The sequence below is a fragment of the Bubalus bubalis genome, chromosome 10 (assembly GCF_019923935.1).
Source record: "Bubalus bubalis isolate 160015118507 breed Murrah chromosome 10, NDDB_SH_1, whole genome shotgun sequence".
NCBI lineage: Eukaryota > Metazoa > Chordata > Mammalia > Artiodactyla > Bovidae > Bubalus > Bubalus bubalis.
In genome coordinates this window covers 34973739-35001096 of record NC_059166.1, presented here as the reverse complement: position 1 = coordinate 35001096, position 27358 = coordinate 34973739, and the positions used below count along the sequence as shown (strand labels likewise).

Sequence of the window (27358 nt, the reverse complement as noted above, 5' to 3'; positions counted from 1 at the left end):
ACATACCTATACCTATATGACTGATTCATGCTGACCTTTGACAGAAACCAACAAAATTCTGTAAAGCAATTATCCTTCAATTAAACAACAATTTTTTTTTTTTAAAAAGAGGCAGGTAAAGAATCAATTGGAGTGAGGTATATCTGACAGGGAGGAAAAGGCCCAGTGAAAGGAAGAACACAGAAGAAAAGATATCCAGAGGAAGTTATATCTAAATTGAGACCTGAGAGTAGAATATTGTTAGCAACATGTACAAAAGTCTAGACATGACAGAAAACCTGATATATCAGCTAAACTCAGAGAGGCAACCTAACATCTGAAACTCAGTAAGTAAGTTAAAATCCAAAACAGCAAGGATAAAAGAGATGTTACAACATTTGAGGCTCTTCTGAAAAGTAAAGTGGTACCATGAAAGGATTTTAAGCTTAAAATTAAAAGACTTTAAAACTATAATCCTGACTACAATATGAAGAACAAAAATTTTTTAAACTGTGGGGGGAGGGGTGACAGGAAAACCAGACAGACCATTACATATCTATTACATAGATATTGCTTATCTAAGAAATGCTGCTGCTGCTGCGAATTCGCTTCAGTCGTGTCCAACCATGTGCGACCCCAGAGACAGCAGCCCACCAGACCCCTCTGTCCCTGGGATTCTCCAGGCAAGAACACTGGAGTGGGTTGCCATTTCCTTCTCCAATGCAGGAAAGTGAAAAGTGAAAGTCAAGTCGCTCAGTCATGTCCGACTCTTCGCAACCCCATGGACTGCAGCCTACCAGGCTCCTCCATCCATGGGATTTCCCAGGCAAGAGTACTGGAGTGGGGTGCCATTTCCTTCTTCATCTAAGAAATGATAGCTGCATTAATGTTTAAAAAATAAAATATTAGCAAATAGGTAGCCAGTCTCTGCTTCCTCACCTCCAAAGAGAATTTTGCCATTGTAATTTCAATTTTGAAAGCAACTTGACTGATTTATTGTGGAATGGGCTGAGTCACTAAAGAACAGATCCATAAAGAACACAGGAGAGACTCAAACTGAAACTGAGAGAGTTGGTGTTCATTGTTTTGGAGGAAACTGGTTGAAAGGAAAGAGTATGAGAGCTGTTTTTAAACTGTGTAGAGGAAGAATAAGAAAAATTTATAAAGTGGTACACAGAATTTTTAAGTTTTGCAGTTATTATAAAACCACATTTGGGTTTTTCAAGAGACCAGAGTAAAAACATAAGTGGTTTGTCAATTCTTTGTCAACGTTAAGACTTGTATTTCTTTGACTACCGAAGTTAAAACTGTACCCCAAAAGAGCTCAGCTTTGTGCAGGTTATAGTATCTGACTAGAGAAGGTATCAGCAGAAGGAATGGATAAATTCAAGTAATATTCAATTGGCAGAATGATAAGAATTTGGCAACACATCAGAGTTAAGAGAGAAAAATAAAGAGCAATTAATAGGGCAGCAGAAGTCAGTCACTGAAATAGTTATAAAAGGAACAGAGGGTTTGGAGACAAATTTAATGAGTTAAATTAGGTAACAAAGAGGTACATAAAAAAAGAAAAAAAACAAAAAAAGAGGTATAGATGAATAAGCCAATAGTAAAGACAGAATGGACTCAAAGAAAGATAACTCAATCCAGAGGAAGACAGAAAAAGAAAGGGAAAAAAAGAAAAAGAAAGAACAGATGGAACAGAAAACAAAGAACAAAATGGTGCCCAGCAACAATTAAATGTAAATGGCCTAAATGTACCAACTAAAAGACAGAGATTGTCAGAGTAGGTAAATAATCCATTTCTAAGTAAGTTGTGTACAAAAAAAATCTACTTTAAATATTAGGAATGGGAACAAGAAATGGCATGAAGAAGCAAACTGTGCTTTGTACAGAATAAATCGTGATGGCAAATCAAAGAGATGGCCCTAGACAGCAGAAACAAGGTGTTTTATTTACTATAAGATTGAGGTGGGGAAAGGTCTAGGAAAAGAATTCATAATATTATAAATAACTGTGGTCCCTATACTATGTTAGGGAATAAGGAAGTGTCCTGAAGGTGCTTAAAACCTAATTATATAAGCAAATTTTTGTTACTAAACTGTATAATCTTGGTTCAAAGTCTATGACATGGAACCACCAGAGGCTTTGAAACTAAAACATATCAATTTTAAGCCTGTGATACTTCTTTACGACTCTTATTTCCACTTTCCCTTTTTATTAGCTAACCTGGTAGAATGTGCACCACCATGATTGTGTCTTCTTCCACACCAACACAAACCATGAAGGCAGTCATAAGCTGGGGCAGTGGGGGGGGGGGGGGGGGGTGGGTTGAAGTTTAAGAAATCTGTGTACTATACCAAGTATTGTCACCAAATGCCAAACCTACACAGCACATTAAAAAGCAGTGTAAACATTACTGTGCCGATAAAGGACCATATAGTCAAAGCTATGATTTTTCCAGTAGTCACGTATGGATGTGAGAGTTGCACCATAAAGAAAGCTGAGCGCCAAAGAATTGATGTTTTTGAACTGTGGCGTTGGAAAAGACTCTTGCGAGTCCCCTGGACTGCAAGGAGATCAAACCAGTCAATCCTAAAGGAAACCAGTCCTGAATATGCATTGGAGACTGATGCTAAACCTTCTGCCACCTGATGCGAAGAACTGACTCATTAGAAAAGACCCTGATGCTGGGAAAGATTGAAGGCAGGAGGAGAAGGGGATGACAGAGGACAAGATGATTGGATGGCATCACCGACTCAATGGACAGCAGTTTGAGCAAGCTCCAGGAGTTGGTGATGGACAGGGAAGCCTGGTGTGCTACAGTCCATGGGGTCACAAAGATTTGGACGTAACTCAGTGACTGAACTGATTGACACCAAGTATGCATTTATAGGGGCTTTACAGTTTACAAAGCCTTTACTGCTTCCCAATTACACTCATATTTAATTTTAAGCTAAGAGACTTTTGATACATCTAATTTATATTTTGTATAATAGAAAGCTCTTATTGTTGTATACCCACATTCTATTTTGCTAGGCTTCATAAATCTAATGCTATAGTATTTTTATTCTTTGCCTCCCAAAATACCTACATTATTTAAAATAGCAATGTCCAATTTATTTCAACTTCACCACATATACAGACTGCAGCCATGAAATTAAAAGATGCTTACTCCTTGGAAGGAAAGCTTTGACCAACCTAGACAGTATATTAAAAAGCAGAGACATTACTTTGCCAACAAAGGTCCATCTAGTCAAGGCTATGGTGTTTCCAGTGGTCATGTATGGATGTGAGAGTTGGACTATAAAGAAAGCTGAGAGCCGAAGAATTGATGCTTTTGAACGGTGGTGTTGGAGAAGACTCTTGAGAGTCCCTTGGACTGCAAGCAGATCCAACCGGTCCATCCTAAAGGAGATCAGTCCTGAGTGTTCATTGGAAGGACTGATGTTGAAGTTGAAACTCCAATACTCTGGCCACCTGATGTGAAGAACTGACTAAAGAGAAGAATCAGAAGAACCTGATGCTGGGAAAGATTGAAGGCAGGAGGAGAAGGAGACAACAGAGGATGAGATGGTTGGACGGCATCACCAACTCAATGGACATGAGTTTGGGTCAACTCCAGGAGTTGGTGATGGACAGGGAGGCCTAGCGTGCCGCAGTCCATGGGCTCACAAAGAGTCGGACACGACTGAGTGACTGAACTGAACATATATACTTCTTTCTACCAAGTTCTAGGATTCAAAATTACAGCCAAAAATTCTCAATGAACATTTTGAGGTGTTGTGATAATTACAAGGAAGGATGGCAACAATATGAATACCCAGTATACTCAACATGTTATCTTTGCTTTACTCCTCTTTAGAAAAGGATATTAGTATTTGCAAGAGAGAAGCATAAAAATATTTTTTCAAGCTTTTACTTTGAGAAGACTGTGAAAAGTTCACATCCATGGTTATAATTTGTTTCTCTTGGATCTAAACATACACCCACCCATTGGCTTCAGAAAAGTGCTTGGCCAGAAACCCTAGGACAGTGATACTTCCTGGAAATTTCAATTGGAAAGAAAAAGTATCCTATCCATGAAGCGATCGCCAGTAGCAAATAATGCAAATGTTCTTTTGTGTTAATACCAATTTGCAAAAACCTATTCTTACACAAAAGATACATTCATTCATTCAACAAATATTTCCTGTACAACTATTAAGAAGGTAATTTACAAAAAGATTCTCACTTACTTGATTTATGGTATGATTTTATTAATTATTAAGCAAAACAGTTAAAAAATGTTTTATTTATCCAGTTCTCAGGGGCAATTCCCAGTCCCCAAAATGCCTCTCTTTGCTATTGACTGGCTGGCTGTCCATGTAAACAATAGATTCCCAGGGGCAAAGACTGCAGTCTTACATCTATATCCCCCACAACCCAATATAACACCTGTCATACAGTAAAGGAAGCCAAAGGAATGTTTGATGAATGAATGGACTGATGGGTCATACTCAATTAGTAGTACAAACAAAAATCCCAGTAAAAAATAAATAAATGCAGTACATTTGTCACTCCTGACCCTTTCCTCACTCTTCATCCAGGCTCATAGTGTTGTTCTTTTTTCTATAGGTACTTCTACTGCTCAAATGACCGTTTTTGAGTTCCTGGCATCAGTCTTCTTCACTGTGAAGTTATCTGCAGCTCAGCCTTCGTCCTCATCTTTGAATGCCCAGCCTGGCTCACAGTAAGACTAGGCACAAATTTGTTTCATAATAAAGAGCAATAAATACCAAAGACACCTACTTAAATCAGTACTGCCAAGCTTCAGGTTATTACTCTGTAGTAAAAACAAAGTACTTAACTGGTAACAGTGAGATTTACTATTAAAATTAGGTTAAAATTAAATTTGATCCTAGTCACCAGTACAATAAATACCACCCAAAAACCTCAGCACCAGATTTTATTGCACAGAAATACAAAAGTGTTACTGGAGTTGGAAATTTCACCTAAAAGCCATAAATAAAAGAAATACAAAAGGAGGCTTCCTTGGGTAGATGCCTTTAACTGAGGGTAAAATTCACCAGCACAGATACCCAGGGAAATCTGGTAATTCCCCATAAAACCTGGCATGTAGTTTTTCTGCAATACAGATATTTGCAATTATGCCTCTTCCTTCAAATAAATAATAGCAATGAAAATTTCTGAAAGGCTTCCAGTGGCTCTGCAGGGAGTACAGAAACCAAACTGCTCAGTATAATCTCCCGGGTTCCGCACTGACTGACTCCAGTCCAGATACGAGGCTCATCTTCTGCTTCTCATGCTCTCTCACACATCCCAAGCTCCAGCCACACCAGCCTCAACAAGAAATGCTTCCGTGTCCTCATTAATGCTGACTCTCCTCTGTCTAGACTGTCCACTTCCCCTGTCTACACTTGAGGAAAAAAAAAAAAATCTAACCCCAGCTTCCAGGTATAAGGTTAAAAACAAGCAGTTTGTAACCAAACCTAACAATAGCTCTGTTACTGACTTTTAGAAAACAGAATAAAACATGGGGGCGGGGGAGGCAATCAAGTTATTTGTGAGTTTATGGTACATACACACTCTCACAAATCACAAGGCTCTCAAAGGGAAGTCTGGTAAACCAACCCAGCAGGGAGTGTCTACCACTCCAGGAGGACCCACTGGCAAAGCAAGCAGGATGCCAAGAAGGGCGAAGTCAGACTTAAATGGAGAGTAACAGCCCATGCTCGGAGACGGCCCTGAGGTATACATAGTGAGTGAAGGCGATCCTTCAAATGGACAGAACCAGGGGCAGTAAGATCTGATCAGGAATTACACTTCACGGACAAGCTGTCCCCAGAGCAACCACTGCTCTTAACCTACCTAATCACACACCCCACGAACCACACAGCTTGGTGATCCAAGAGGGTAATTTACAGCTACTCGACAGGACAGGGCAGGGCAGAGCACTGTCCAGGGGGAAATCTCAACAATGCAGCTGATCGCTGACATCTGATCTGAATGGAACTGAAGCCAGAGGGATGGACATCACCGGTACACCGTGTTCTGAGACAATACTCTGCCTCTAGATGCAGCAGGCCAACAGAACTTTATATGGTCTGTCCTTGGAAGAGGGAAGGACTGTACCTGCAGTTGACCTGTGTAAGCTGAACTAAAAGGATATATACACAATTATACATTACACTTAAATGTATGGAACTGTGTGTATACATACATACATACATATATATATATATATATATATATATATATATATATCAGACAAATGGTGGAATGTAGCACTCCTAATAATCTACTTAGCAGCCACATCTAACTTCCCCCAGTCCCCATCCCCCTGATATTTTCCTCCCACCAAAGACTTTGCCTGGATCTATTCAAGCCATTTGGGTTCAGCCATAATTCGAGTGTCTCATATCTTCCTCAATCCCTTTTTTATCTCCTCCCATTATCATCTATAATTCCATGTTAACTATACCAGAACATCTAACTCAATAAATGCTGAATGAAACAACAGAACAGCACAGATATAATAAGATATAGAAATCTGTTCCTGCTGGCTTATCATCTATATATTGAAAGTAAATATTCTTCCCACTGGATCCTAGAGTAGTAAGAGCCAGGCTTGAGATGCTTTTCTCTTCTGGAAGAAGATTGGTCGAAGTATCTACCAATCCCCTGGAGAGGATTTCCTCTCACCTCAACCTTTAATGTTGCTGTTGTTGTTTAGTTGCTCTGTCGTGTCCAACTCCTTGTGACCTCCATGGACCGCAGCCCACCAGGCTCTTCTGTCCACGGGATTCTCCAGGCAAGAATACTGGCATAGATTACCATTTCCTCCTCCAGGGTATCTTACCGACTCAGGGATCAAACTGGAGTTTTCTGTGTTTCCTGCACTGTCAGGCAGATTCTTTACCACTGAGCCACCTGGGAAGTTTATTTCTGCCATGGAGTTTAGTGTAACAGGATCTGTCCCATACCAACTGTATATTTATCTTTAAAAGAAACAGATGGGACGGCATGACACAGGGCTTGGTATCATTGTCTAAAACCAGCCCAGCTGATGGTTAAACATATACAAACACCGTAATCCCTGGGTACCTCTGCCGCAGATGACAGGAGTCAGGCCACCACAGAATCAGCTCTTGTTGGAAATCAATGAGCCAGCTGTCCAAGACGAGCCAGGGCTTATGTGATAGGATCTTTACTTGTTTTAAAGGCTTCTTAACAGTTCTAATATAGACCTATTATGCTTTTATGATCCTGGAAAACATCCAAAATGATTAGCCCATCCTTTTCTGACTCATATATCTTTAGGCAATAAAGGTACACACTTTCTACTAATTGAGAACTTTCAAGTGAGTCCATCTAATGAATGAATGCCCTATGGAGTAACATTTCTAAAAGTAAGCAGTACTATCTTAAGAATTTACAGGTACAGAAAATAAACTCACAGTCACCAAAAGGAAAGGGAGGGAGGAATAAATTGGCAATATGGGACCAACAGATGCACACTACCATATATCAAAGAGAAAAACAACAAGGCTTTACTATATAGTACAGAGAATTATATTCAATATCCTGTACTGAACTCTAATTGAAAAATAATATATGATCAAATTACTTTGCTATACACCTGAAACTAACAATGCGCTGCTGATGTGCTCAGTCATGGCCGACTCTTTGTGACCCCATGGACTGTAGCCCACCAGGCTCTTCCGTTCATGGAATTTGCCATGTCCTTCTCCAGAAACTAACAATATTGTAAATCAACTATACTTCAATTTAAAGAAAAACAATTTAGACATACATTCGCCAAGGGCAAACAAGCACGTTTAAAAGGAAAACCCTGTTGTTCTACCTCATATGTAAATTCACAGATAAAACACTGGAAATGCTCAGCTGTAATGGTAACAATTGTTGTTCCTGAACGTGGACAATGGAAAATTTTGCTTTATTTGTATTTTTCTATATTAACAAGCTTTTCCCACTAAACATATAATAATTAAGAAATGTTTTAATAAACTAAAATCCACTAAAAGAAAGAAAGATGAGTTTTCCCCCTTCATTTCTGTACCCCTACTTTGGCAGTTTTAAAAGCTGTACAAAACAAGCTGGCTAAGTCCCAGCAAAGTTATAATAAACTGGTCGTGTGCCATGGGGTATAGATTTACCTGAAACACAGGGATACATTCATGCTACTCCTCTTTGAGCTTGGCACTATCTACAAGAAACTACTGGACTCTAAGAAGCACATGCTTGCAGACACTGTTACATCAGAGGCCTTTTTTAAAAGTTAGATTTTAACTGGATTTAAAAGAATGAAAGGAATTTCCTGGATTTTATCAGGGCAATTTCCCAAAAGATTTTTGCCCCCACTTCATAGTACAAGGATTAAAGCCACTTAGCAAATTAGAGGGTATACTTGCCACTTAAAATGCTATTAAGAACATATAAATTAAGAGATCTTTAAAAAGCAGTACATGTTCAAAGAAGCTGTTTTAACAGTTTTCTATGAAGTTAGTCAAAAAGTATCAAATGTCTGAATAAAGGAGGGATCTACTTTCCGACCACACAACGCTATGGAGAGATGGGGACCACATATCTACAGTTAAGAAAGAGCCTTTCTATGTTTTATCATCACGTGACAAGTTATCGCTGTCAAGTTTTCACTACAACTTCATTAAAATACCAAGCCATACACACACAATATAACACAGCACAAGGAGGACAGCGACATATTTTTCAGAACTGCAAAATGGCATCTGCAGAATGTCTCAAAGGAATGACAAAGGCACTTCTTAAGCCCAAACAAAGAGAACAATGTTTCCACTAGGACACTACAGGACTATTGCATTTCAGGGGGGAAAGGCAGTAAAAATTAACACAAAACAGAGCTGAACGTGTAGAATGACAGTCTGTGGGGAAGAATTAAAAGAAAACTATTGAGAATACAAGTTTCATGTGTTACAGTACACAAAATTAAAAGAGGGCCTGAGGTTTTAAAAGTTGGGTGATTTCATTAAGTTTGAAAAGAAAATTACCTTTAAAATTCAAAATGTAAAATTACTTATCGGTTGAATCAATTAAGTGTTTTAGATTCACAAACACCATGCATCTATGTTGTTCAGAAGATGGCTTACAAACAACCTATGCCAGCACATGGGATCATTTCACTTCATTTCCCATGACCACTCTATTAGAAATGTACTATCATTTTGATATTTGGCAAAACTAATACAATTTGTAAAGTTTAAAAATAAAATAAAATTAAAAAAAGAAAAGAAATGTACTATCGATGCCTCCATTTTATAGATAAGGAAACTGAGGCTTGTAGATATAAAATGATTCAGTAACAAGCAGATCTGAGTTTCAACTGTAACTCTTTCACTTATTAGCTACAAGACTTTGACTTTCTTTCCAAGATACTTTGACGTGCAAGACTATCAACACCAAATAATGTTCACAAGGATTAAAGACAAACTATTGTCAAAAATAGGACAAGAAAATTCCTAAAATAGCATACTAAAATGGAACTAAACGCTTATTAAATGGAGGTGAAGGTGAAGTTGTGATATACCCACTCAATCATGTAATGTCTTTAAAACACTGATATGAAAAGGACTTAAATGCCGGGGGGGGGGGGGGGGGGGGGGGCGGGCGGGGAAGGCTATGAGAGAATGCCAAGAGTAGTCAAGGTTAATTACAAAATACAGTAAATAGCTGAGTATACTTAACGGAAAAAGATCACAACAAAGCCACTTTTATCTGAAGGGTATATACTTAGTTATCTTCAGTGGAGAGTGCCCTAAAAAAACAATTTGATGACTTTTGTACTGTAGGAAAAAACAAGCAGTAGACTCTGATTCAAGTCAGTAAAACCAGTAAATAAGTTACCAAAGGTAAATTTTTCTCATAACTAACATTTTCTCATAAATTTGTTAGCCCTACTGTGATTCTCTATCCACCTCATCTTCCTACACTCCAGTTCTGATCACATCATTCACCTGTTTGGAAAACCTCAGTAACTGCAGAAAGAAAACCCAAATTCTTTCACCTGAAATGCAGTCCTCTAGGCTCTGGCCACACCCTCCTTTCTAACTTTTCTGCTCAGTAGGATGCATGATGATTTCTGGTCTTGAGGGAGGAAAAAGCCAAGAGTCTCCAGGCTTACTCCTCGAAGCATGCCCATCACAACCACCACCATCAGGCAAAAGCCAGCCACCGGCCATGCCCTGTCCAAAGACTGCCATCCCTCTCTCCTCCAAGTGCCCACACTCCCTTACCCCCTTCCAGAGCTGTGCACTTTCTGCAGTACTGACCCTATGAGCACACATCTTAGCCACCGTACTTAACAAGTCTGTCTTTTCTCTGGATCCCCCAAAGCAAAACACACACTCCTTTGCACAAAGTTATGCTTAGTACATTTGAGGAGAAAGAGATGAGATCATAAGAAAACACTTTTTAAAAAACAAACTGTGCACCTGTTTTTTCAGACAATTCCTGGCACCGTCATCTTATTTTTCTATTATCCAAGATAATCACCTTAATGATTCAGTAAAGTAAGCTTAATATTAAATGGCCCTCCAGTGGAATAAACACTATTTTGGCACATTGATGACAAGAAATGCCATGCCATCTTTTAAGATTCATACAAGGAAAATGTGAGGAGTGTGAAACAACTATCTTCACCTGTATGATTGGTTCTCGTGGGTTAAGACTGACCTAAAGGATCATCACCTTCAAAAAGGTACTGAATTCTAAGAGAAGCAAGAAGAAAACAAAAGTGGCTCTGAAATAAGTCCTACAACAATACGTTTGGGGGTATACAGTCCTCCTGAATCATGAGTCTGGGAGGGGCCTGAAAAAATAATGTAGCCAATCCTTTGCATCACAGACACGAGAGAATCTAAGAAATTCTGAGCTAAGTGAGGGAATTTTTATTTTTTTAAAGAATATTGTAAGAAAAGGCAGAAACCTATCTTCCCAGCCAGGTTTGTTTTTCCAAACCACGTTTTCCTCTTGGTTTTTCTTTTCCCAGTGTACCTCACACTTCAAAACTTCCAATTCCCCACAGGTGTAAAAACAGTACGAAAATGCAGGCTAGTGGCTTTTTTTTTTTTAGCCACAGCATTTCTATATTCTCTCCTTCATGCAAAGCACTCATCAGAGACAAGTATGGAAGATTTTGCTCCTTTCTCCACTCAGGGTAACACAGAAGATCACAGGGGAAAGCAGGAACAAGGGAAAGTGCAGGGGAATGTGCAGGAAAGCAGCAGCTATGGCTCTCAGAGCCAAAGCCACAGACAGGAGACGTACTGTTTTATTCTGGAACACTCAAATACAACTGTATAATTACACAGAACTTTCAGGATGCATCTATGTAAATACAATATAAGCTTATCTTCCAGGAAAGCTGGCCAACCCAAACACCCAAATCTGGACCATACCGCAACCAGCTCCGCGGCTGGTACCTCCCTGGCCATCATCCTCTACTTACTTGAGCTGCATAACAGGGCCCCGTGAGACAGAATTCAGGGCTATTCAGTCCATCCCAGGAGAATGACACCGAAGTAACTTAAATACCACGACCCCTCATGAGATCAAAATAGAGCATCTAAATAAAAACACCAACTCGCGTTCATGGGGACTGGACTCACCGGGTGATCACTGAGCTCCTCAGAGCTCACACCAGCAGCCCAGCTCTGTGATCGCTGCCACCACTGTGTGCTCGTGGGCACAATCCAAGGACGCCTGGATTAAGATAAACGCCTTAAGGAGCGGTGCTGACACAATTCAGTTCCTAACGCTTATGTCAGGCGCAGCCCAGCCCCGGGTCAGGAAATAATGCGACTGATACTAGAACCCAACGGTAAACATAAATATCTTTTAGGAGGCAGTGTTCCTTTTCCAATCATAAAATTCATCCCTAAATTATTTTCCTCTTTTCACTGACCCGAACAGAAACATATGGAAAAACAATTCCCCATAGCCTGGAGAGTATGCAGAGCCATTAGTACTTAAAAATAATGAATAAAAAAAAAGACTTCAAAAGAAATAAGATCACATTCTAGCATCACAAGACCTCTTTAAGGGAAAAGAACACATGTGTGTGCACATCAACATCACACACGTGTACTGGGTCCCTTGAATGATGTGGCTGCTGTCCTGCGGTCAACTCTTGGAATCAGTCTCCGTTTGCAGCATATCTTCTATGTCCTGACAGTTTTCCATAGTGAACAAGTTGAAAGAGAGGGAGAGCTCGACACCTATTCTAAGGCAAGCAACCCCACAGGAAAAAAAGGAGTTGATCAAAAATGAGACTCTTTATACGATACTGAAAAACTTTTTGGAATAAATTAAGCACAGTATTATAAGAAATGCAGAGCACTGCCAGAAAAAAAAAAAAAAGTTTCTTAATTCTGTTTCTTCCTACTTAAGTCACTCAAGCTATTTCTGTCATATTCCTCATCCAACACTTAAGCTGTCATCTCTAGGGGAGTTTCCCCACCCACTACAATCATTTGAAAAACTTTTGGGAAGAAACCAAAAGTATAAGCATCTTTGCCAAATGACATTCAGATTTTTGTCCCCACCCTAATAGTTGGCTGTTTATCCTTATTTCTCGATCTCTTTCCATTCTTACTGTTTCCTTCTTCCTCTACCTACAAATGTATCCCAGCCATCATTCCCTTTCTTCTCCACTTCCTATTCCTACTTCTTCTCCACTTACTCAACACTAAGTTTCTTCACACCCTTCATCCCATCTTCCATTTCTTCCCTCAAGATACAGCAAATTCAGAGATATACAAAATCTTAGTTCTTCAAGATGCAGAATTTAAAATATGCTGAAGACTTTCTGTGGAGGAATTTTTCCAAGAAAAACAAAAACTGAGGATTCTCCGTCACCTATTTTTCAGACAGCCCTGCAGTAGCCCACCCATCAGCTGCTTTATACAGTTTCTTCTAGCCTAAGTTCAAACAGAGGTGAGGGTGAGTCTGAGGCTATGTGTGCCAGTACATCATATGAATCCATAACAACTGCCTCAAAAATGACATCTAACTACTTGCCGACCAAAACAATGTGCAAATCATACTAGACTTGCTTTTTCTGCAGAGATATTCCTGAAATCGGCAGTACCAGCAGGACTACCAAACTCACAGACAGGAGGCCATGTTCTCTGATTTGCCCTAAATGTGCTCAGAACTTTTTTAACAAGTTACAATAATAATAGAGTGAGCCCACAGGTGCTCTGCTAGTACTACAGTGAGGAGGCAAAGTGAAGGGGAGAGAAGTGGAAGGAAGGAAAATAACAAGACAACATCCTGTCCTTGAGGAGCCAAGAGTCTCATGCACACAACCTCATGCAAAGTTAACATTCATAAAATGTTACTGTTTTCAAGACAACAGAAGAAATGGACTCACACAACCTCATGGAAAGTTTAAGGTTCATAAAATGTTACTGTTTCAAGACAAGGGTAGAAGAAATGCATTAAGACTATGTGAGCAGTTGCCAAAGGAATTATACAGCCAAGAACTCCTATGGGAATTCAGCAAAATAAGGAAAATAGAATTCCAGAGAAGAGGAAATTTAGCAAAGGAGATGATAATTAACAGTTTGGCAAGACCACTAAAAAGTTTGAAGAGATTTATTGGTTTTAACATGACAGAAAGAAACACTTCAAATATGCTTGTGCTAAGTGTAAAGCACACATTTTTAAACTTTACTTCTTCCAGGTTCACATCAAATAACCCTAAAATAGCAACAATCCAGCCATCTCATAATGGTTTCTAACATCTCCAAATCACTTGGGGCAAAGTAATTTAACTACACAGGTGTGTTTGAGTAGTCTCAAAGTTTCACTTTTTTTCATACTCAGAGTGAGATGGATTAAATTATCTGGGGCAACAATCTCTAATTTATCCTAGAGATAATTATTCACACACTTTTGCCAGTAAATAAAGTAAAATAGGCAGAATGGGATAGTTAAAAATATACTGGAATAGATGGAACCAGTTCTAATTCCAGTTCTGAAAGTAACAGGAATTTAGAGCAAGTCATTTAACTTCATTTTATTAAATTACCTAATCTATAAAATACAGGGAGGATTCACTACCTCTTAAAGTACCTCATAGTTCTAAAATTCTGCATTCTAAAAAAAAACTACTTGGCGTGGCAAATGTGACACAAAGTTAAATGAAAATAAACGTCAAAACCATAGTATGAGCCCTACTTGTGAAATGTACATAAATATGCATTTACTGAAGTAGTTATCCTATAACCTCTGAATGTATTCTATCACGTCCAAATGCATTTTTTACAAAATAAAAATATAAAGAAATTATGTCTTAAAGTGGGAATGAGGCTGGCTTTTACTATTTATGTTTCTCTGTATTGCAAGTTTTATTCAACAAACACATAAATTTATCATTAAAAAAAAAAATCCAATCCCTTGAATCCAAGCTTGACATTTGGAATCAGAGCTCTTCGGCCTCTGTGAAATACACTGGAAATCAGAGTTTTCTTGGAAACACTCCAGGCCAATCTCGGATCAGGGGGAAAGTAGAGGGAGGAAGCCCCTCAACCTTGTTTTATCACAGCTACTTTTCTCTTCTAGTCTGAACCCCCTCCTCCGTCCCACCCTTCCCCATCAAAATCTCTTGGGAGTGATTGAACGCAAGTAACCTAAAACTGGAATTTCTGGGACTGCGTGATCTTCCAAAAGCACTTTATTTTCATCTCTCTACCTACACACATACACACACACACACCCAGAATTGGATTTCATACTTATTCTGCAACAAATCCTCACAGCAGTACTTAAACGTCCTTTAAGAAAAAAAGGCGTGGGCAGGCTATATTGGAAAAAAAAAAAGAATGATCTGGCACCTGCGATGGTGATGTCATTACCAGCCATAGCTCTGAACTGTCTCTGGAATGCAGCTGTGGCTAGAATCCCTTAGGCCACCCAATGTTATTTAACATAAAAACACAGTCTTTCCTGGCACAAGAAAACCTCACAGTCACACGTGACTGTACTCTGCTTAGGAATCCTACACTCAGAACTTCACAGCTTTAACCACTTTGTAGAGCACAGCCATCACTGGCAGGACCATCCCTGAAGGTCAAACTTCAGCAGCTCTAAACCGTTAACTTCCAGCAGGCCTGAGAAGGACTAATTCTGCACGCCTGTCTATAGGCAGTCCAGAAAGAACTGACTCATTGGAAAAGACCCTGATGCTGGGAAAGACTGAAGGCATGAGGAGAAGGGGATGACAGAGGATGAGACGGCTGGATGGCATCACCGACTCGAGGGACGTGGGTTTGAGCAAACTCCGGGAGTTGGTGATGGACAGGGAAGCCTGCTGTGCTGCCGTCCATGGGGTCACAAAGAGTCGGACACGACTGAGGGACTGAACTGAACTGACTCATGACAGGCCAGATTTTGAGTCACTGCCTTGGAAACAGGAAAAAACATACATACACCCCAACCCCAGATGAAGTGAGGACTTTGTTGGGGAAGGAGTGAGCACAGGGGGGAATGAGATAAGGATGTCAAAAGTGAAGCCGGGGATGGGAGCCCATGCAGTCACAGAATCAGACATGACTTAGCAACTGAACAACAAACTCTAAGTAAGTAAATGTTAGTTGTTATTATTTTTTCCCCACAGAAACAGCCACTAAAGGGAGTACTAACTCCCCAAGCCTACTTAAGATGGTCCAATTAATCCATAAAGCTTAACTGCAATTTTTAAGGAAAACACACATAAGGAGTTTCCTCTAACACACATTTGCTCCCCAGAAGAATGAGTGGGGGCTGACCCTTTCTGTCACCCTTCGTTCACGCTAAGACAGTCCAGTGAAGAATCCCGACTCTACCACTTCTCCAGCAGGGACCAGCCCAGAGATGTGGTACCTGACCAGGGGGTTGACATGGCAACTCTTGGCAACTGGAGATGAAGAGCCACAGGAACCCGGGCCTCCACCCAAACTGCCTAACTCTCCACTCCACCATGGCTTGATCCCTTTTTTAAAAGCCATGGAATTGTGGCCTGCTTTTTACCACCAATACCTGACCAACATGGCCCCATAGGAAGGGAAACGAAACTCTCCACCTCAAGTTCAGACTAGAAAGCTACACAAGGCCTTACAATTTACTGTCAAGATTTTACTACTCAGAGCACGTGAAGAGGGACAAGGAACGTCCAGATGTGTTTGTCCGTTCTTACTTACATTCCAAAGGCAGAGCCAAGATCACACAGGGATGCTAATGCTCATTTATTTTAAAGTCAACAAGACAGCTGAAAAAGAAAGAAGCCAGAACTTCTAACTCACAATTCCCACGACTGTCCACATAAACTTTTACAGAGCTTTGTCACCCTTACAACCCTCTAAAAATCAATTTTCAATTTTCTACAACTGACTACATGCTATGTAGTAAACCTGTGACTCTAAGTTGCAGAAAACTCTCTCCCTATGACCCAGAACACATCAAAAGCCCCCTCTCCTTACCACTTAGCTTTTACGAAATCGCAGGATCTCGATTGTGACCCACAATTTGACTTTTTTCCAGTCTATTTCCCTCAGTCGGACAGAAAAGCTCCCTAGACCCAGGGTTGAGCGAGAAGCTCAACTAGTGTCTGGACCATACTTCACCACCACCCGACTATGTATAAAGCCTCTGCCAGAAGAGAGGGGGCTGAATCCCCAACCTAGGATGCATTCCAAATTGAAGTCATTTTCGCTATCAGTACTCCCCACTCCTTTCTGTAAGCCACAGAGCGGGGGGGGGGGGGGGGGGGGGGGGGGGGGGTGTGTGTGTGTGTTGTTTCCTACTTTAAAAGCGAACCCCCTGATCCTGCCCTCTGTATCCTCTGTTACCCGTTCCCACGGTTCCCAAACACTTTCAATTTTTTTCTGTGACCCACAGTAAAAGAGTAAAACATTTTACATCCCAACCCAGTTCACAAATACACAGTAAACACACCCAGTTTTAATGGAAACACAGTTTTCAAATGGCCACTCTGATCAGGCTTAAAGCCTAAGCGTTTTGTGCTAAATCCAGCCCCAGTCCCAGTGAGCCTTCTCCCTGCCAGCGGGCTGCCTCAGCCAGGAAAGGGGGCACCTCTTTCTTCCGACCTCCCTTTCTCTTCCCCTTCCCCAAGGGGAAGCTCTGCGCAGTGGCAAAGCTCTACTCTAGTCAGTGAGGTTTGTCCGAGGTGTGATGATTGCTAATGGAAAGCTTTTCCCAAAAGGGAAGTCTTTTTGAAATTCACATAGAATTCTGTATAGACTAGATAAGGCCCCAACTCTCACGTTGCTTATGCCATTTCACCTTGTAAATGCCAGTTGTGGCCTTCTGAAATGATTTCTTGAAAAATTCTGCCCTAGACCTACCATTACCTCATTTTCATTCGTCCCAACCTCTGATTATCTTCTGTCTTTCCTTGTGAACCACAAGTCCAACAACTCTGTGACCCTGAGCAGCCTGTGCCCGCAGCCCCTGCCCAGGGCTCCATCTTCACAACCGTCTCACAGTGGCCTGACTTCCGTGGACCAGCAGCAGACCTTTAATTCCCAGCCCCTCTCTCCTCCAGCATGTCCACGGACTCTCTGGCTCCACCTAAGGTACAGTCTTACTTCAGACTTGCACCCAAGCCACCGACAAAAATAACTAACGATGGTAACTTTTCTCAAGTCAAATTCATGGCCACAAACTTTAACTGGACTCTCAGAGAGCTCCAGAAATCCTAAGACAGCTCCCTAGTCAACCCACACCCCCACTCTCCCAGACATAGATTTCACATTTGTGCATAAAGCCCCAAAAATGACAGACCAAAAATATATGACACTGGATACTGGTTCTTCCTATGATCTCAGCCACAATCTAACTATATCTGTCCTCCAATAGGGAAAACCAGATAGTGTTCAACACACTCAATGGTGTAAGTAAATAAAAAAAGTTACTAGCCATTCATTAAAACAAACAAACAAAAAAATCTGCCTGGTACAAGGCTGACTTACTATTATTAAGTTTAAGGACAATTAACTGTTAAAGAATAAAAAGTCTTTTTGCTTTCTCTTATAAAAATGTTTGGTAATACTCTCTCCTCAATTCTCTTACCAAACTAATTCATGTGCAACTCTGCCCTGCCTTTCTAATCACTGTCAGGCATAACAGTTTATTGTTCAAATATAATCTGTTCAACCATGCAAACACCTGTGCAATCAGGCATGTTCAATTTGCAAGTGACAAGTCCAATGACATGGCCACAGTGGTAAGCACTGGTGCCTGGCTAGTGAGCCTTTCACTGAAAGAGACAGCTTTTCTCATAATTATCTCTATTTTGAATCAAAACGTCTAATGCTTTTATGTAATTCAATAGAAAAACAAAACACATGCATTACAGAGTTGCTATTTATTCCAACCCAGGCCACTTATGGTGACACTCAGGCACATAATAAACCCCAGAGTAAAATAAAGCTGTGGCTCTTGAAATTCAACGGCCAGAAGAGGAAGCAAAGGAAGCAAATCTGCCCAAGGAGACAATAAAAGGTTAAGGCCAGAACTCTATGTGCCCTAAGAGAGCAGCCACAGCGAAATCACTGTCCGGTTTCAGGGGTCATTTCTATCACTTTAAAACTCCATTCTTCCTGGAGGGGAGCCGGACATGACCTAACGCAGATGAGAAATCCAGATTGAAATAACATATGCCAGCAAACAGGCAGATTTGAGAACATGCAAAAGCTATAAAAGCCCTTCAGAGCAAGAGGGTAACACAGCCTGGAGGAACTTCAGGTAAAAGACATGAACACCACTTATACCAGCAGATACGCAGAAAGGGCCGAGGCCACAGACTAGCCTTCCGGCCTCAGCCACCTAGACTGCTGCTGCTGCTAAGTTGCTTCAGTCGTGTCTGACTCTGTGTGACCCCATAGACAGCAGCCCACCAGGCTCCCCCGTCCCTGGGATTCTCCAGGCAAGAACACTGGAGTGGGTTGCCATTTCCTTCTCCAATGCATGAAAGTGAAAAAATAAAGTGAAGTCGCTCAGTCATGTCCGACTCCTAGCGACCCCATGGACTGCAGCCCACCAGGCCCCTCCGTCTATGGGATTTTCTAGGCAAGAGTACTGGAGTGGGTTGCCATTGATTGCTAACGTTTAAAAAAGAAAAAAACATGCCCAGCACAAAAACACCAACAAGGTGATGCTAATACAATTCCTACTCTTCACTTACTTAGGCTCCTTTCCAGCACCCTGAGTTTCAAAAGCTCTACCAACCGTTTTCTGTTACTCAGTTTTAAGATTAAGGTGTTTCCTCCTGGCTCTGCCTCTTCCATTCATCCACTCCATGTGGAGGCGATGGCCACTATATACCCAGCACTGTGCTAGGACACATAACCCAGTAAGGGAGCAGAGGAGGAAACCAATGATTACAATCCACTCTGAGAAATACCTACTTAGAGTCATCTGCAAAACAGTAGATGAGCAGAGAATGACTGTAAAATTAGAACCATCTCTGAAACTCTGGTGCTGGAGAAGACTCTTCCGAGTCCCCTGGACTGCAAGGAGATCAAACCAGTCAATCCTAAAGGAAATCAACCCTGAATAATCATTGTAAGGACTGATGCTGAAGCTCCAATACTTTGGCCACTGATGCAAAGTGGTCAAAGTGCACTTTGGCCACTCACTGGAAAAGACTCTGATGATGAGAAAGACTGAAGGCAATAGGAGAAGGGGGCAGCAGAGGATGAGATGGTTAGAGTGCATCACCGACTCAATGGACATGCATTTGAGCAAATTCAGGGAGATAGTGAAGGACAGGGAAGCCTGGCATGCTATGGTCCATGGGGTCACAAAGAGTTGGACACCATTTAGCAGCTGAACTGAAGGATGAAGATGCAAAGAAAGGATGGACAGCATCCCAAGTATTTGCAAAGACATCAAGACTGGTACAGGTTGCTCCTTTCAACTTGTTACATTTAATCAAAATCACAAAGGTTAGGCCCAAGAATTCACAAGGCAATAAAATACAAAAGTCAATTTCCCTACTAATATGGTAGGCTAAGTGATAGTTATTGGACCTAGAGATTGCTTCTTTTTTAGCCTATCTGAAAATTTCATTCATCCCTTGTATTTGTTCTCAGTTTACAAAAGCTAATCAATAGTTGCCACGGTAGTTATGTGTGAACCTGTGAAGATCACTCATAGTTGCATCACCTGAACTAATATGTTGGCAAGAGGCACGCAACGACCTTCATCCTAGTACAAACTTTGGTGCACATTCCTTTCATTCTTTTGCTTTTCTCCCACCTCAAGTCAAGGTATTTCATGTACCATTCTTAATATTCAACTAATTGTGACTAAGATAATGGCAGATAATAATTGAATGTGTGATCTCATCTAGGTCAGGAGAGGGGATGAAGGTAGAAAAGAGTTAAAAGAATCCAGTGTAAGGTCAACTTGTGTCACCTGGCTTAGGGCTGGGTGAGCAGACTGGGAGCCTCTTCCTTGACCTCTAGAATGGAGAATAAAAACTTGCCTAGTTATCAGAGTTGTTTTGTTATTTAAAAAAAAAAAAAAAAAAAAACCTTACAAAGAAATGGTTTCCAATTAATAAGATTTGGTTTGGTCTATGCCCTGTGTTAGCTGGGGTTACCTGGTGGCTCAGACAGTAAAGAATCTGCCTACAATGCAGGAGACCCAGGTTTGATCCCTGGGTAGGGAAGATCCCCTGGAGAAGGGAATAGCAACCCACTCCAGTATTCCTGCCTGAAGAATTCCATGGACAGAGGAGCCTGGTGGGCTACAGTCCATGGGGTTGCAAAGAGTCGGACACAAATGAATAATGAATACTTTCACTTTTTCTTTCTGTGTTAGCTAGCTCAGGGTTTTTCAACCTCTGTACTCCTGACATCCGTGGCCAAATAATTCTTTGTCATCCAAGAAGCTGTCCTGTGCATTAAAGGATTTTTAGCAGCATTCCCTACCTCTATACAGAAATACTAGTAGCAGGTCCTTCAGTCATGGCAACCAAGAAACCAAATCTCCAGACATTGCCAAATGTTTCCTAGGAGACAAAACTCACCCATCCACCCCCATCTCAGTAAAGAATCATTGTGCTAGATTATGAGCACCAGCCTATTTACTAAATAAAGAAGACACTGATGTTGATGAACAGGGCGAAATCTTAAGGAAAGGGTCATGCCTCCATTAACTATTGTCTGTAGTTTAATGAAAAGCTACCAGATATCCCCAACAGAAGAGGAACATCAAAATTAAGGTCAAAAAAAGTAAAGCCTGGAGCATTTAAGCAGTAATAAGTATATAGACGCTCAGGAGTGGTGAAAGCTGGGACCGAAAAAGAACTTAGTGAGAACACTTAAACTAAATCAAACCAAGTCTCAGTCAGTTCAGTTCAGTGCAATCGCTCAGTTCTGTCCAACTCTTTGCAACCCAATGCACTGTAGCTTCCCAGGCTCCTCTGTCCATGGAATTCTTCAGGCAAGAATACTGGAGTAGGTAGCCTTCTCCAGGGATCGAATCCACGTCTCCTGCCTTGGAGGCAGATTCTTTACTGTCTGAGCCACCAGGGAAGCCCGTTAATCTTTATACAAGCCCAACCACAAAAAAAGAAAAAACAGATTTTAATTCTACAAATTAAGATCTGAAATAGTAACTATTTTGATATCATTAAGAAAGCACACACCAGACTCCAAATCCTGGCCCGTTCCAACCATTTTCTAGCTACCTGACACTTACCCTAAGCTTGTTCCCTCTTCTAGAGAAGTAAACAACATAGCCAATATAAGAACATAAGCATGGCACCCGGCACACTGTCAGTACCAGTAAGTGACAATTGCCAATAGTTTCACATGGATATGTTATAAACATACATCTAATACAAAATGGAACACGACACCCAAGTTAACTAAGAAAACACACACCTAATATGTTAACTAAAAAAAAAAAAAAATCCATTACTGTAGAAACACTCCATAGATGCCAAGATTTACCTGCACTTTTTAAGGCAGGAGACAAATGAGTAACCCTCTCTAGACCCATGGTTACAATAAAAGCAAAATATAAATGCTGCCCTTTTGTAAGTACCAAATTATACACCGCTTGGGCTACCTCCAAATATATTTCCCCAGGTTTTTATGCAAACCAGCCAAAACACCATTTTAAGCGTTTGAGTTTGAAAATTCACTGTACATAATTTCTATAATGGCAAACAATCAAGTAGGAAAGAAGAGCATTTTCTCACACATACCCAGAGCCAGTTTGCAGTTGCTGTTTTTGCCTCACAGAAGTTGTTTTCTAGCCACAAGCTACTACAAATTGTTCAGACCTTTTGGCAGCAACACAGGAAACTGCCCTTTTCACCCGTTCTCCCACAAAAATGTAGTCAATTTCTAGGCAGGCCCATCTCTCAAGGCTACTTGCTTTATGGAGCCAAATGCACACCATTTTTCATTTAGCAATATGAAAGGGCCCCAAATATTTTGCATTTTTGTGAAGAAAGCTGAAAGCAAGTCACCAGAAGACCTGTGGGCAAAGCTCTCTATTAAGTCAGCTCATAAACTGTGCTAACACCGCGCTTTACACCCGCATTTGAAATTTATAGGGCATTTGGCATTACAGCTGTTTCTGTTTTATCCAAATCATCTAGGACACAACAGGCAACATGTGACACCATTTCCTGACGCTTAATTGTCCTTGGCTTCCCACTATTCTCAACGTGTCATGGTCGAACTAAGTATTTAAAGTAGGCACATCTGCCTTTTGATTAAAAAAAAAAAAAAATCTCCTATCTTCTCTTTGACTCTAGGCTTTTTCCACAGTCTTAAGGATCACATACAGGTATTTGGGCAAGCTACAAAGATGAAGTTGAATATTCAGCTTTATATTCAGGTATACAAAATCAATCTGTATTTTTCTCCTTCAATTATTTAAGCAGAGGTGAGAACAGGAGGTGGTGAATTACTCAACAGCTGTAACATATTTAACTTCTAAAAATAAAGACAAAATTGCCCTTATTTTTAAATTTAAAATTTTTAAATTTTAAATTGCAAAATTAAAGAAGAACCTTTGAAAACTAGGAATTCCTTTGTATCCCATTTGGCTTAAAATTTCACAGACAGATCATTTATAAATAAACAAACAAACCCAAATGGCAAAAAGGCAACTGCAGTTACTCACAGAGTAAAGCTGGACACTACTCTGCCCTGGAGAGTCAAGTTCCAAAATGCAGTCTGGTGAACCAAGCTCATAATTCACAAACTGAAAATCAGTCCAGTATTTTCCAGGGAACACTTCTGTCTCCCCAAAACGACATGCAACCTCAAACAAGTTCCAATCATGACTCAAAGGTAACTTCTCCAAAACAGTACAATGTCAAGAAACTCCAGAAACCACACAGACAAAAATGATAAGCCAAGGAAACTCCATTCGATTACATACACTCATTACTTTAACAACAGATAATTTTATTTTTCAGAGTCCAATACTGACACTAATTTAAAATATTTCAAGTTCAGAACCCCTTTCCAAAGGCACCTGAATTTTTCCAGCAAATAAATCCTATATACTGTGAGAAAACTCGATGGCAAACCAGGGAATCAAAACTGAAAATTCAAAGGCAAAATCTTCCATGTCGAGTTGGTAAAGGGACCTGGCTTGCCTGAAACTAGTAAGCACAGAAGGCATGCTCTGTTACTCTAATCTTTCCAATTTAAATAGATAAATTGCACATATCAAACAAGTGCTAACTGCAAGCATGCTTCATTCGCTGCTTGCCTTAAACTTAACCAGTAATAAACCATCTTTCATCTCCTTCAACAGAATATCAAAAAGATTTCACATTACTGTTTATCAGCTTAACAACATCTTCAAAGTAAATATAATTGTTAATATTTCTGAGAAAGGGTCTATAGAAGGAGCAGGAAGATATGGCCTCCTTGTTAGAGACTTCTTTACTCTGGGTTGGGAGTGAGAGGGTGTCCTGAGATAGTCAGCATCAACGTGAAATAGCCTATAAGACAATCATCAAAGAAAGAAGTGTTCCTTAAGTTAACTGTCCACATCTTCACATGACTTACTTTCAAATAAGTAAATAACAACAGAGGAACAGCTGCCCAAGGTTCTCCAGAGGTCTGGCATGAGAAGTCAGAGCACTCAAGTTCACTGTTCAAACATGGACACGTTAGACAAGTTCGGCCTGGGAAAGTTTACTTCAACTTTGAGCTAAATGGGTAATTAAAGAACCTCTTTGCTACTGTTACATTTTTACATTTCTCACACCACTAGAAAAACTCATCTTAAGGACTTTCTTAAACAACAAAAGAGACGAAAAGCATAGACTTGGTTCTCATTTCTGTTGGTTTGCATCCTACTTTCACTGTGTTCAATTAGTATTTATTCTGCAATTACGTTAAAAAGCACAGCTGACAGAGACGGACGGGTGAAGAATGCACAAGACGGAGGTGTATTTCTCACCAAGTAGGTGCTGTCTGCACGTGTACCGATACACAGTAAGTTGAGGGTGTTTCGTTTGCGTGTTTTTGTTTTTTTCAAGTATCTCTATGTGGTTTACTTTCTCTGTGGCAAGAGTGCTGGAGGCCCTTCATGTGTCTAAATGAAAAACTCTATACACATTTGGCTTCAATAAAGCCAGCAGTCTCTTGAAGATAGGTTCCAGCCATGAATCGTCTACGTTTGTGTTCTGGAAAGGGTGAAAAGGGCAGTTTTCTGTGTTGCTGCCAATGGGCTGAACAATTCCCAGTAGCTTGTTAGAGAACAACTTCTCTAAGGAGAAAACTTTCAAGCTGGCTTGCTATACTTGTGCAAAATAACATGATTTTTCTCCACTTACTCTTATTTTGTTACAACTTTTCCAGTAAAAACCTTCCCTTGCCTTTTATAGTCATGTTTTTAAATGATCTTGCTAAGGAAAAGTGTGTTTGAAAATAATACTTAACAGTTACCTGAAAACCAATTTCAGCACACACCTAACTTCTGAGTATTAAAATTCTTTCTAGTCTTCTCCATCCACAATTAATACAGTACTAACTTTGTCCAAGTATTCACTTTTGGCAAGTGCTTCCTGAATTCATCCTACAACCATTTATTAAGCACTTAATGAGGAAAGATACTGTTGAAAATTCTGAAAGAGATGGGAATACCAGACCACCTGACCTGCCTCTTGAGAAACTTATATGCAGGTCAGGAAGCAACAGTTAGAACTGGACATGAAACAACAGGCTGGTTCCAAATAGGAAAAGGAGTATGTCAAGGCTGTATATTGTCACCCTGCTTATTTAACTTATATGCAGAGTACATCATGAGAAACGCTGGGCTGGAAGAAGCACAAGCTGGAATCAAGATTGCCAGGAAAAATCTCAATAACCTCAGATATGCAGATGACACCACCCTTATGGCAGAAAGAGAAGAGGAACTAAAAAGCCTCTTGATGAAAGTGAAAGAGGAGCATGAAAAAGATGGCTTAAAGCTCAACATTCAGAAAACTAAGATCATGGCATCTGGTCCCATCACTTCATGGGAAATAGATGGGGAAACAGTGTCAGACTTTATTTTGGGGGACTCCAAAATCACTGCAGATGGTGATTGCAGGCATGAATTTAAAAGACGCTTACTCCTTGGAAGGAAAGTTATGACCAACCTAGACAGCATATTCAAAAGCAGAGACATTACTTTGCCAACAAAGGTCCATCTAGTCAAGGCTATGGTTTTTCCAGTAGTCATGTATGGATGTGAGAGTTGGACTGTGAAGAAAGCTGAGCACCGAAGAATTGATGCTTTTGAACTGTGGTGTTGGAGAAGACTCTTGAGAGTCCCTTGGACTGCAAGGATATCCAACCAGTCCATCTTAAAGGAGATCAGTCCTGGGTATTCATTGGAAGGACTGATGTTGAAGCTGAAACTTCATACTTTGGCCACCTGATGCAAAGAGTTGAGTCATTGGAAAAGACCCTGATGCTGGGAGGGATTGGGGGCAGGAAGAGAAGGGGACGACAGAGGATGAGATGGTTGGATGGCATCACCAACTCGATGGACATGAGTTTGGGTAAACTCCGGGAGTTGGTGATGGACAGGGAGGCCTGGCGTGCTGCAGTTTATGGGGTCGCAAGGTGTCAGACACGACTGAGCAACTGAACTGGACTGAAAGAAAGATAAATGGGTTTTCCTGGTGGCTCAGCCGGTAAAGAATCCACCTGTGTGGATGGATTCTTTACACAAAGAATCCAATGTGGAAGACCTGGGTTTGATCCCTGGGTTGAGATTATCCTCTCGAGAAGGGAATGGCTACCCACTCCAGTATTCTAGCCTGGAGAATTCCATGGACAGAGGAGCCTGGCAGACTACAATCCATGGGGTTGAAGAGAATTGGACACGACTGAGTGACTCTCACTTTCTTTTCATGGAAAGACACACAACCCCCCACCAGGCTGTTCATGCACCACCAAAATGAATGAGAACAGCCCTTAAGAAACTAATCTAGTAATGCAGAGGAAGAGAAAGGGCAGAATTCTGAGGCTGGGGGCAAGGAGGGAGGTGTCAAAGAATTTCTGTAAACTTACTGTAAATTCTTGTGTATATTAAGATTTAAGAACTAAGGTTTAAGGTTTAAGAACTGTATCAGCCCCCAAAAAGCAATAAATCAGCAAGTCATTATTTACTTAAAGAAATAAGACTCTACACTAGATCACTCCAATTAGACAGTCATTATAGTTATATTTAAAATATCACTTGTTATGCTGCATAAATGAAATATACCTAGATATTAACTTATATATTGGAAAAACTATAAAACTATGATAAAAAGAACTAAACTAAAAATCAAAAAGCTAAGACCAACTAATGCCACTTAATTTGAATAAGAATTAAAATCCTGCCCATTATCTCAGAAAGCAATTACTATAATTAAGTGAAAATACACATGCAAATATTTTGCAAAGTGCTTTAAAAGCTTAACAATGTATCATATCATAGGTCAAGGAGCAGCTCTGGTCATAATATCCTCAGTAAAGAAGACCCTGTCAGGAATAAAAGAGGCAATGAACTGATAAACTGGTTGGATTTTTAAAATTTAAAAAAATTTTTTTAGGTATCCAGAACCTTTACTGATGAGAAAATATTTGCCAAGGTTTGCATCTTTCAGTAGCCAGGTGGTGACATTATTTGGCATAGTTTCAATGAGTGTGAGAGAGAGTGTGTGTGTGTGATATCCGACTCTTTGCGACCCCATGAACTATAATGGAATTTTCCAGGCAAGAATACTGGAGTGGATTACCATTTCCTACTCCAGGGGATCTTCCAACTCAGGGATCAAACTCGCGTCTCTTGTGTC

The 27358-nt window shown here is 40.4% G+C and overlaps 1 protein-coding gene across 22 annotated transcripts in view; it reads right to left on the bottom strand.

Moving 5' to 3' along the window:
- EPB41L2 (erythrocyte membrane protein band 4.1 like 2) overlaps positions 1-27358 on the bottom strand; it is a 215064-nt gene that overhangs the window by 146123 nt on the left and 41583 nt on the right. The window contains exon 1 of one of the 22 annotated variants that reach the window (XM_044924227.2): positions 22262-22672. The exons of 20 other annotated variants lie outside the window; for them this stretch is intronic. The gene's annotated coding sequence lies outside the window, so the exon portion shown is untranslated. Of the gene's footprint in view, positions 1-11645; positions 11668-22261; positions 22673-27358 lie in introns of those variants that run through there. One more of the 22 variants, XM_025294534.3, reaches the window with a different exon arrangement.